Genomic DNA, 12,904 nt, shown 5'->3' with positions numbered 1-12,904 from the left:
TGTATGTGATGCCGACTGCTGTCGCTTAGCTTAGTCATCCAGCTACCTCGGTATACCCTTTTGGCCCAACTACAGTAAATGAAAACAATTTTGTAAGCTGTGAAGTGATCAAAATTAACTAGAAATGAGTGGAAACTAATGTTATTGAGGTCAATAATACTTTAGGGGCAAAAACAGGCCCAAATTCTGTTATTTTAGCCATTTTTAGCATTTTTTTAAAAAATCCAGATCCAAAACCAAAACCCACAATGGTGGTTTTGCCAAAACCAATCCAGATACAAAACACGAAGGGAGATCCAGATCCAAAACCAAAACCCGAAAAGTGGCCGCCGCACATCTCTAATTACAGGGTGAGCTTCTAAACTTACACACAATATGTCAGTAGTTACTCACAAAGAGTCAGTAAGCCAGTGCCATACAGATAGGCTGCCATAGATACACACGATGTGTCAGTAAGCCAGTTCTATACAGGGTAGGCTGCTATAGATACACACTATGTGTCAGTAAGACGTGCTATACAGGGTAGGCTGCTATAGATACATGTAATGTGTCAGCAAGTCGGTGCTATACAGGGTAGTAGTGTTCCCGCTAGGCTTATTTCACGGGGCGCTGCGCCCTGCCCCTTTTATAGCTGCCGATTTTCGCCCTGCCTGTTTCTGCCCGCCCTGCATAGTTAATAGCCGCTGCCGCGCTAGAAGTCTCCTCCCGCTGACAGTGTAAGCTGCTAGCGCGGCAGCGTGTGGACACTCCCCCCTCAGCCCTGACATGCCGCAGCAGCGGGGGGGACAGTGAGCACCAGGAGATCATGGGGCAGAGGCTGCTCTGTGCGTGACAGTGCGTCCCCTTGAAGACATCGGCCCAGAAGCCTGCTGGTGGTGACACCTGCTGGCTGGAGGCAGTGCTTGGCCCCCGGGGCCGGTGATGGACGGCTGGGCACCCTGGGATATGCAGCCCTCTCGCTCCCCCGACGCCGCGCACTTGTTGATGCGCCCGAGTGCAGCGTGTAGGGGGGGGTCCCGGCTCATCTGCCCCCTCTCCGCAGGCCAAACGGACTCCTCAGCGCTGCCTCTGGGGGACTTTATGGGGAATATAACGTGTCACAAAATGGATTATATAGCATAAATGTGCTGATGGTGTGACGCTCAGGTGTCACAAGATGGATTATATAGTATAAATGTGCTGATGGAGTGACGCTCAGGTGTCACAAGATGGGTTATATAGCATAAATGTGCTGATGGTGTAACGCTCAGGTGTCACAGGATGGATTATATAGCATAAATGTGCTGATGGTGTGAGGCTCAGGTGTCACAGGATGGATTATATAGCATAAATGTGCCGATGGTGTGACACTCCGGTGTCACAAGATGGGTGATATATCATAAATGTGCCGATGGTGTGACACTCTGGTGTCACAAGATGGTTATATAGCATAAATGTGCTGATGGTGTGACGCTCAGGTGTCACAGGATGGATTATATAGCATAAATGTGCTGATGGTGTGACGCTCCGGTGTCACAAGATGGGTTATATAGTATAAATGTGCTGATGGTGTGACACTCAGGTGTCACAGGATGGATTATATAGCATAAATGTGCTGATGGTGTGACGCTCCGGTGTCACAAGATGGGTTATATAGTATAAATGTGCTGATGGTGTGACACTCAGGTGTCACAGGATGGATTATATAGCATAAATGTGCTGATGGTGTGACGCTCCGGTGTTACAAGACGGTTATATAGCATAAATGTGCCGATGGTGTGACGCTCGGGTGTCACAAGGTGGATTATATACTGTAGCAATAACGTGCTGATGGTTTGAAGATCAGGTGTCACCATTTTGACCTTTTAAATTAAAATGTGCCCTCGCGAATGAAAAATGTGCTCTCGCGAATGAAAAATGTGCCCTCGCGATTGAAAAATGTGCCCTCGCGATTGAAAAATGTGCCCTCGCGATTGAAAAATGTGCCGTTCCCGTGATCAGCACCCTGCCCTAAAAAATTTCTAGAGTGAACACTAGGTAGGCTACTATAGTTACACACAATTTGTCAGTAAAATGTGATATACTGTACAGGGTAGTCGTTTATAGTTACACAATGTGTCAGTAAGCCAGTGATATACAGGGTAGGTAGATGTTACACTGACGGTCAGAGAGCAGTGATTCACTCCTAACATTCCGTTTATAAATCGTTAATGGTATCATTCAGTGTTTAAGACCTAGATTGTTCGCCCACCAGGTGAAGCAATATCTTTATCAATATCTCGTTTGCTAACAATATTGCATAGAGGTGATTCAGTATATCCAATCAGCCTTCCGCAGCTATCTATCCTATGGCTTACAGGTAACTCCACTATTGAGCCCTTCTGTCTAGGCCACACACAGTAACCTATCACTGTTACCATAACAACACAGGTGTTCTGCCAATGCGCATTTCACTTTAATGGCTTTATCAGGGTCACACATGACCAGTAGCGGTGCCCGAACAGACCTTCTGAGAGCACAGAGGCTGAAGCAGCACTGACAGACCCCTACCCAAACTTTAGTATGGTACTTGGCAAGGCCTGATACACTTGACAGCATTAAGACATGTTATATTGGTATAAAAAACCCTGCCCCAATCTGCAAAGCGCCTCCCACTTTGGTAATATATTTGCCAATTTCAGGGTTGTAAATTGAGGCAGGTAGGAGATATGCTATTCTGCCCTTGCTTATACATACACATAGTCTAAAGGTGGCCATACACACTCAGATTTATCTTCAGATCTGGCTGCTTGAAACAAAACAATGGTTATGGATGAGAGCAAATGACAGTTGACCATTTGCTTGGAAATGTTGGAAAACAGACAAACTGTCACTCATCCATAACCATGTTTTTGTTCCAACCAGCCAGATCTGAAGATAAATCTTACTAGTGTATGGGCACCACTTTATTTGTATACATATATTTGCCAGTCTGGCTGCTGCTAATACCTGTGTGATGACATCACAATGGCCCTGTGATGACATAACAGTGATTCTATGATGTCACAATGCCTGGTGAGCCAGGACGGAACACTAGGAGTCATTCTGTTGCCTGGTCCCGACTTGTGCAGTCAGAGCTTTTGAACGTGTCTGATTATTCAGCATTTTCAGTTCATATATTGTGTTTGGAGAGGAGCAAGGAGAGAGAGGAGAGAGAGTAGGAAGGAGGAGACAAACGGGAGCAGCCCTGCGCTGCGTCCCGTTCTATAGTGGCAAGGTAAGTGCGCTCTTATTTCTATTCATTCTTTTTGTTTGAGCAATTGGGGTTCTTCATGGATTTCTTAAGGGGCGAGGCTCACCTGAAAGTGGGCGTGTCATAGCATAGAAGGCGGTTATGTCCCAATTTAGTGGGTGTTTCAGGGGGTCTTTGCCCAAACCTGAGGGGTTATTTATTATTTATATCACTGTCGGTTCCCAATGACCCCCAACATTTTTGGCGTTCAATATGAGCTAAAATCGTTATTCGATTCCAGTGGGTTTGTGTCCCCCCTTCCCCCACACACACACACACACACAAACACTTTTTTATTTTGGTTTAAACCCTTTCTTTTTGTTGGTGGTTAAATAATCACAATTTGCATGTTACAATGGGCACCGATATTATGCCCACATTTCACTGCAAATGAGGTTGCTGATAAATGGGCTTTAAATAATAAAGCCCTTTATTTCCCCCATTACTCCATTATGGTATTGTATTCGCTGATACCTGCATATCTGTGGTCAGTTGTGTAACACATATTTATACTGAACCTACTAGCGGAGCATTGTGATTCCGGATTATAATTGTATGAATATGAAATGAATTGTAACATTGTGACAGGAGATCGGGGACCATATTCACTTTTTTGCTTTTCATGGCGCCCAGAGAGGTCGCGTATAGTAGCGTAAAGGGCTCGCTTGGCTGCCTATTTCCGCTGCCTATCAAGCAGGTAAACTCCATCCCGCCAAAGGCACGCCCACCCCGCCACACAAATACCCGCACTATGCTGCAAACGCGTACGCTTACACATTCACGCGTAAGCACCCGCATCGAATGATTTTTCCTCTGTTCGTTGTGTTTCCGTCCATTATGACTAGAAGGGATATTTGTGTATAGCTTATTTGTTATTTAATATTTCTATTTTATCTTTAATTAAGGTGACGCAGTTAGTCAAACTTGCTACAAGAGGGGAAATGGCCCAATTGCCATCAGAGAGCCAAACCAAACAAGAACCCCGGGAGAGGCAGATGCCCCCGGCACCGCGGGTAAGACAGGCCCCACCGCCTCCCCGCGAGAAAAAGGCACCACCGCCTCCACGCGAGAGAAAGGCACCACCGCCTCCCCGCGAGAGAAAGGCCCCACCGCCTCCCTGTGAGAGAAAGGCCCCACCGCCTCCCTGCGAGAGAAAGGCCCCACCGGCACCGAGGGAGAGACAGGCCCCACCGGCACCGAGGGAGAGACAGGCCCCACCGACACCAAGGGAGAGACAGGCCCCACCGGCACCAAGGGAGAGACAGGCTCCATCGGCACCAAGGGAGAGACAGTCCCCACCGGCACCAAGGGAGAGACAGGCCCCACCGGCACCAAGGGAGAGACAGGCTTCCTCACCATTGAGGAATTCGCCCCTGTTAATATCCACGGTGTGGCAAGAGCCACCGTCACGATCAACGGAATGGTATACGCCCCCATCACCATCCATGGAGAGGCAAGAGCCCCCGTTCCAATCCACGGAGTGGCATGAGAACCCATTCTCAATAGACTGGTATTCCGAGATCCCGGAAACATCCCCGGAGTGGCAAGAGTCTCAGGAAGCATCCACTGAGTGGCAAGAGTCCCAGGAAGCATCCACGGTGTGGCAAGAGTCCCTGGAAGTATCCATGGTGTGGCAAGAGTCCCAGGAAACCTACACGGAGCGGCAAGAGACCCAAGAAACATCTATGGAGTGGCCCCCCGTCACCACCCACAGAGTGGTATACGCCCCCGTCACCATCCACGGAGTGGTATGCACCCCCGCCGCCATCCACGGAATGGCATGCGCCCCCGTCACCATTTACGGAGTGGCAAGCGTCCCTGTCACTGGAGTGGCATGCACCCCCTATACCATCCAAGGAGTGGTATGCACCCCTGTCACCATCACGGAGTGGCATGCACTCCCAATGTAGAGGCGTCCCACTACATTTCAACTTCTGTTAAATATGGAATATTGCACATAACAACCAATCAGACTGTATCTATTATCTCCTATACGATACTTAATAAATGAGTAGTCTAGATAATAGACAAATTATTTATTTAGTATTGTCTAGGAGATACTAGATAGAATCTGATTGGTTGTTATGGGCAACATCCCATCTTATACCCCATCATGTGTTATTTCCAACAACAATTTGGGTAATAAAATGAGTGGTGAATAATACTGTATCTCTGTGGTTATTTCCTCATTTGGAGCGTCTCCATGCTGGGTGAATGCTTGGCGGCTACAGTGTCAGAATATGTCAAATAAAACATGTGTACATTTACTTTTTTAAATATGTCTACACACATCTCAGAGGGTTCCTTGGTCTATGAGAAGACCTAGCCATTACCCGATAATTCTGTCTGCACACATCTCAGAGGGCTCCTTGGTCTATGAGAAGGACCTAGTCATTACCCATCATTCGCCTGTCTACACACATCTCAGAGGGTTCCTTGGTCTATGAGGAGACATAGCCATTACCCATGATTCTTCTATCTACATACATCTCAGAGGGTTCCTTGGTTCCTTTCTCCTATCTACAGACATCTCAAAGGGTTTCTTGATCTATGAGGAGACATAGCCATTACCCCATCATTCTCCTGTCTACACACAACTCAGATGGGTTCCTTGGTCTATGAGGAGATGCAGCCATTACCTCATCATTATTGTGTCTACATACAGGACATCTCAGAGGGTTCCTTGGTCTAGGAGGAGACCCCTTGGTCTAGGAGGAGACCCCATCATTCTCCTGTTTACACACATCTCAGAGGGTTCCTTGCTTTGGTCCTTGCAGTATTTAAAACAGCCATTACAATCCTGTAATTTCAGTAATGTTACAAATGCCTGGGGAGTTCATACAGTAGGTTGCGGCACATTCAAAATGTTACCTCAGGAAACAAAATGGCCACTTCACAAAGCGCTGCAGTGAGGCCCCTCGTTCACAGTGACTGATATTTTGCATCTTCCTAACAAGTTTGTGCTAAAATAATGCACACAAACCAATATTAGCATTGCTGTCTGTCAAAAAAAGTGTATTAGTAGGTCGACGATAACTAGGTCAACGGTCATTAGGTCAACCACTATTGGTCGACAGTTGGAAAGAGATAAAAACAGCCAACCAGCTTCTAACTGCCATGTTACGGCCTGTGTTTCAAAAATGTCAGCTAAGAGCTGATTGGTTGGTACCTTAGCTCTCTCCAATCTTTGATAAATATCCTCCTTACAGACACAGCAGGCTTCTTCCGAACACTTCAAGTCCAGCGCTTATTTGGTGCAGACAAGGAAATGGGTAATTATGTCCTGACAGTACAGTGTATAGAATACAAAAAGACCGACAAGCCTTGATGAACAGCACACGTGGCACACTTATCTCTCTCCTTATGTACACACCACTGGAGAGTGGTATAGTCAGATGATTATCGATTTTGGCCACACTTTATTTGATACAAACGGAAAAGAGGAGACGCCCAATCCACATGTGGAAGGGAATATGGATTGTATGCTCCACTGGGGCAGGGACTGATGTGAATGTTCAAATATTCTCTGTAAAGTGCAGCGGAATCTGTGTGCGCTATATAAGAAACTGCTAATAAATAAATTAATAATATAGGGATGTATGGTATTTTCTCCCCACTCAGGCAGGCATCTTCGATGATGGGTATCCATATATAACAAGAATCCCTTTCAATACTGCAGTCATCTCTACTGTATAAACCAGTTTGAGGTGGAGAAGAGGAGACTAATATACCTTCATAGGGATGTATTATCTATTGAAAGCGCTGATGAACGAGACACGATTTCATATGGTCTTGCATATGATCTTTTTCTTTCATGTGTTTATATGGTGTGGGGACACCATCCCTGTGTCTTCATCCACCAAGATGCATTCTACGCGCGATTTGAACACCTTTATATTACTTTCATACTATAGAGTAGGCTACTATAGTTACACATAATGTGTCAGTAAGCTAGTGCTATTACAGGTAGAGATGAGCGGGTCCGGATCCCCGAGATCCGACAGATCCGAATCTCGGGATCCGAGGCGGCTCAGGAGTTCCCGCCTCAATTCCGGACCGAAAACGAGGCAAAACATCATCATCGCGCTGTCGGATTCTCGCGGGAGCGGGATCTTTTAAAAGACGCACGCGCGCTCGACATCTTCACTCCAATCTTGGAGAGTGAAGAGGGTGGTTGGGAAGTGGTGCTGTGCTCCGTGCCATGCTGTGCTGTGCTCCATGACCTGCCCTGTGCCCTCACTGCCCTGAGCCCTGTAGTGTGATTTAAATAACTAGGTGCTGCAGTGCTCACACGCAGGGGCTGCAGTGTCCACTGTCCAGGGGCTGTCCTGTGGCCCGTGCCCTGTTGTGATTTATTTAGCCCTAAGCCCTGTGTTGTGATTTATTTAGCCCTGAGCCCTGTGTTGTGTGCTTTAACTAACTAACTCAGTGCTGCAGTGCTCACACGCAGGGGCTGCAGTGCTGCTGAGTAGTACACTGAGTACAGGGGCTGCAGTAATACAAGGGGCTGTGTCCAGTGTGACGGCCTATATCCATTGTCCAGTGTGACGACATATATCCTGTGTCCAGTGTGACGACATATATCCTATGTCCAGTGTGACGACATATATCCATTTTCCAGTGTGACGACATATATCCTGTGTCCAGTGTGATGACATATATCCTGTGTCCAGTGTGACGACATATATCCTGTGTCCAGTGTGAGGACATATATCCAGTGTCCAGTGTGACAGATATATCCATTGTCCAGTGTGACGACATATATACTGTGTCCAGTGTGACGACATGTGTCCAGTGTGACATCTAACCATTGTGTGACGGCATATATCCAGTGTCCAGCGTGACATATATCCATTGTCCAGTGTGACGACATATATCCTGTGTCCAGCGTGACATATATCCATTGTCCAGTGTGACGACCTATATCCAGTGTCCAGTGTGACATATATCCATTGTCTAGTGTGACGACATATATCCTGTGTCCAGTGTGACTACATATATCCAGTGTCCAGTGTGACAATATATATCCAGTGTCCAATGTGACATATATCCTGTGTCCAGTGTGACGACATATATCCTGTGTCCAGTGTGACTACATATATCCAGTGTCCAGTGTGATGACATATATCCAGTGTCCAGTGTGACGACATATATCCAGTGTCCAGTGTGACATATATCCATTGTCCAGTGTGACAACATATATCCAGTGTTCAGTGTGACATGTAACCATTGTGTGATGGCATATATCCAGTGTCCAGCGTGACATATCTCCATTGTCCAGTCTGACAACATATATCCTGTGTCCAGTGTGACATATATCCATTGTCCAGTGTGACGACATATATCCTGTGTCCAGTGTGACATGTAACCTTTGTGTGACGGCATATATCCTGTGTCCAGCGTGACATATATCCATTGTCCAGTGTGACGACATATATCCAGAGTCCAGTGTGACATATATCCATTGTCCAGTGTGACTACATATATCCAGTGTCCAGTGTGACAGGGGCTGTATCCAGTGTACAGGGGCTGTGTACAGGGGTTGTGTCCAGTGTACAGGGGTTGTGTCCAGTATACACGAGCTGTGTACAGGAGCTGTGTCCAGGGTCCAGGGGCTGTGTCCAGGGGCAGTGTCCAGTGTGATGGCTGTATCCAGTGTACAGGAGCTGTGTCCCGGGGCGGTGTCCAGAGGCTGTGTCCATTGTCCATTGGCTGTGTCCAGGGGCTGTGTCCAGGGTAACGGGCTGTGTCCATTGTCCAGGGGCTGTGTCCAGGGTGACGGGCTGTGTCCAGTGTCCAGGGGCAGTGTCAAGTGTGAAGGCTGTGTCCAGTGTACAGGAGCTGTGTCCAGGGGCGGTGTCCAGAGGCTGTGTCCAGTGTGACGGCTGTATCCATTGTCCAGGGCCTATGTCCAGTGTGACGGGCTGTGTCCAGGGGCAGTGTCCAGGGGCTGTGTCCATTGTCCAGGGGCTGTGTCCAGGGTGACGGGCTGTGTCCAGTGGCAGTGTCCAGTGTGAAGGCTGTGTCCAGTGTACAGGAGCTGTGTCCAGGGGCGGTGTCCAGAGGCTGTGTCCAGTGTGACGGCTGTGTCCATTGTCCAGGGGCTGTGTCCAGTGTGACGGGCTGTGTCCAGGGGCAGTGTCCAGGGGCTGTGTCCAGAGGCTGTGTCCATTGTCCAGGGGCTGTGTCCAGGGTGACGTGCTGTGTCCAGTGTCCAGGGGCAGTGTCCAGGGGCTGTGTCCAGGGACAGTGTCCAGTGTCCAAGGGGTTGTGTCCAGTATGACAGGCTGTGTCCAGTGTAAAGTATGAAAAATAAATAAAAGTGATAAATAAAATAAAAACACATTTTTGGAGGATGATGGAGGAGGAAATAGTGGGAGATCAGCAACCTGATAGAAGTGCTGAAGCTGCTACCACCAGTCATGACAAGGCCGATACCTCTTTGTATGTGCTCTTTGGAGCATTTCTCTTTTTTTGGGATAGTTTATTAAACTGCCACCCTGTCTGCCCCTGCAGTGCCGCTCTGCCAGGTTGGAAGTGTAAGGTCCACATGTACTGTATGTGATGCCGACTGCTGTCGCTTAGCTTAGTCATCCAGCTACCTCGGTATACCCTTTTGGCCCAACTACAGTAAATGAAAACAATTTTGTAAGCTGTGAAGTGATCAAAATTAACTAGAAATGAGTGGAAACTAATGTTATTGAGGTCAATAATACTTTAGGGGCAAAAACAGGCCCAAATTCTGTTATTTTAGCCATTTTTAGCATTTTTAAAAAAAAATCCAGATCCAAAACCAAAACCCACAATGGTGGTTTTGCCAAAACCAATCCAGATACAAAACACGAAGGGAGATCCAGATCCAAAACCAAAACCCGAAAAGTGGCCGCCGCACATCTCTAATTACAGGGTGAGCTGCTAAACTTACACACAATATGTCAGTAGTTACTCACAAAGAGTCAGTAAGCCAGTGCCATACAGATAGGCTGCCATAGATACACACGATGTGTCAGTAAGCCAGTTCTATACAGGGTAGGCTGCTATAGATACACACTATGTGTCAGTAAGACGTGCTATACAGGGTAGGCTGCTATAGATACATGTAATGTGTCAGCAAGTCGGTGCTATACAGGGTAGTAGTGTTCCCGCTAGGCTTATTTCACGGGGCGCTGCGCCCTGCCCCTTTTATAGCTGCCGATTTTCGCCCTGCCTGTTTCTGCCCGCCCTGCATAGTTAATAGCCGCTGCCGCGCTAGAAGTCTCCTCCCGCTGACAGTGTAAGCTGCTAGCGCGGCAGCGTGTGGACACTCCCCCCTCAGCCCTGACATGCCGCAGCAGCGGGGGGGACAGTGAGCACCAGGAGATCATGGGGCAGAGGCTGCTCTGTGCGTGACAGTGCGTCCCCTTGAAGACATCGGCCCAGAAGCCTGCTGGTGGTGACACCTGCTGGCTGGAGGCAGTGCTTGGCCCCCGGGGCCGGTGATGGACGGCTGGGCACCCTGGGATATGCAGCCCTCTCGCTCCCCCGCCGCCGCGCACTTGTTGATGCGCCCGAGTGCAGCGTGTAGGGGGGGTCCCGGCTCATCTGCCCCCTCTCCGCAGGCCAAACGGACTCCTCAGCGCTGCCTCTGGGGGACTTTATGGGGAATATAACGTGTCACAAAATGGATTATATAGCATAAATGTGCTGATGGTGTGACGCTCAGGTGTCACAAGATGGATTATATAGTATAAATGTGCTGATGGAGTGACGCTCAGGTGTCACAAGATGGGTTATATAGCATAAATGTGCTGATGGTGTAACGCTCAGGTGTCACAGGATGGATTATATAGCATAAATGTGCTGATGGTGTGAGGCTCAGGTGTCACAGGATGGATTATATAGCATAAATGTGCCGATGGTGTGACACTCCGGTGTCACAAGATGGGTGATATATCATAAATGTGCCGATGGTGTGACACTCTGGTGTCACAAGATGGTTATATAGCATAAATGTGCTGATGGTGTGACGCTCAGGTGTCACAGGATGGATTATATAGCATAAATGTGCTGATGGTGTGACGCTCTGGTGTCACAAGATGGGTTATATAGTATAAATGTGCTGATGGTGTGACACTCAGGTGTCACAGGATGGATTATATAGCATAAATGTGCTGATGGTGTGACGCTCCGGTGTCACAAGATGGGTTATATAGTATAAATGTGCTGATGGTGTGACACTCAGGTGTCACAGGATGGATTATATAGCATAAATGTGCTGATGGTGTGACGCTCCGGTGTTACAAGACGGTTATATAGCATAAATGTGCCGATGGTGTGACGCTCGGGTGTCACAAGGTGGATTATATACTGTAGCAATAACGTGCTGATGGTTTGAAGATCAGGTGTCACCATTTTGACCTTTTAAATTAAAATGTGCCCTCGCGAATGAAAAATGTGCTCTCGCGAATGAAAAATGTGCCCTCGCGATTGAAAAATGTGCCCTCGCGATTGAAAAATGTGCCCTCGCGATTGAAAAATGTGCCGTTCCCGTGATCAGCACCCTGCCCTAAAAAATTTCTAGAGTGAACACTAGGTAGGCTACTATAGTTACACACAATTTGTCAGTAAAATGTGATATACTGTACAGGGTAGTCGTTTATAGTTACACAATGTGTCAGTAAGCCAGTGATATACAGGGTAGGTAGATGTTACACTGACGGTCAGAGAGCAGTGATTCACTCCTAACATTCCGTTTATAAATCGTTAATGGTATCATTCAGTGTTTAAGACCTAGATTGTTCGCCCACCAGGTGAAGCAATATCTTTATCAATATCTCGTTTGCTAACAATATTGCATAGAGGTGATTCAGTATATCCAATCAGCCTTCCGCAGCTATCTATCCTATGGCTTACAGGTAACTCCACTATTGAGCCCTTCTGTCTAGGCCACACACAGTAACCTATCACTGTTACCATAACAACACAGGTGTTCTGCCAATGCGCATTTCACTTTAATGGCTTTATCAGGGTCACACATGACCAGTAGCGGTGCCCGAACAGACCTTCTGAGAGCACAGAGGCTGAAGCAGCACTGACAGACCCCTACCCAAACTTTAGTATGGTACTTGGCAAGGCCTGATACACTTGACAGCATTAAGACATGTTATATTGGTATAAAAAACCCTGCCCCAATCTGCAAAGCGCCTCCCACTTTGGTAATATATTTGCCAATTTCAGGGTTGTAAATTGAGGCAGGTAGGAGATATGCTATTCTGCCCTTGCTTATACATACACATAGACTAAAGGTGGCCATACACACTCAGATTTATCTTCAGATCTGGCTGCTTGAAACAAAACAATGGTTATGGATGAGAGCAAATGACAGTTGACCATTTGCTTGGAAATGTTGGAAAACAGACAAACTGTCACTCATCCATAACCATGTTTTTGTTCCAACCAGCCAGATCTGAAGATAAATCTTACTAGTGTATGGGCACCACTTTATTTGTATACATATATTTGCCAGTCTGGCTGCTGCTAATACCTGTGTGATGACATCACAATGGCCCTGTGATGACATAACAGTGATTCTATGATGTCACAATGCCTGGTGAGCCAGGACGGAACACTAGGAGTCATTCTGTTGCCTGGTCCCGACTTGTGCAGTCAGAGCTT

Source organism: Crinia signifera, chromosome 19, assembly GCF_055691185.1.
Source record: "Crinia signifera chromosome 19, ASM5569118v1, whole genome shotgun sequence".
Taxonomy (NCBI): Eukaryota; Metazoa; Chordata; class Amphibia; order Anura; family Myobatrachidae; genus Crinia; species Crinia signifera.
Note: the sequence above shows the minus strand (reverse complement) of the source record.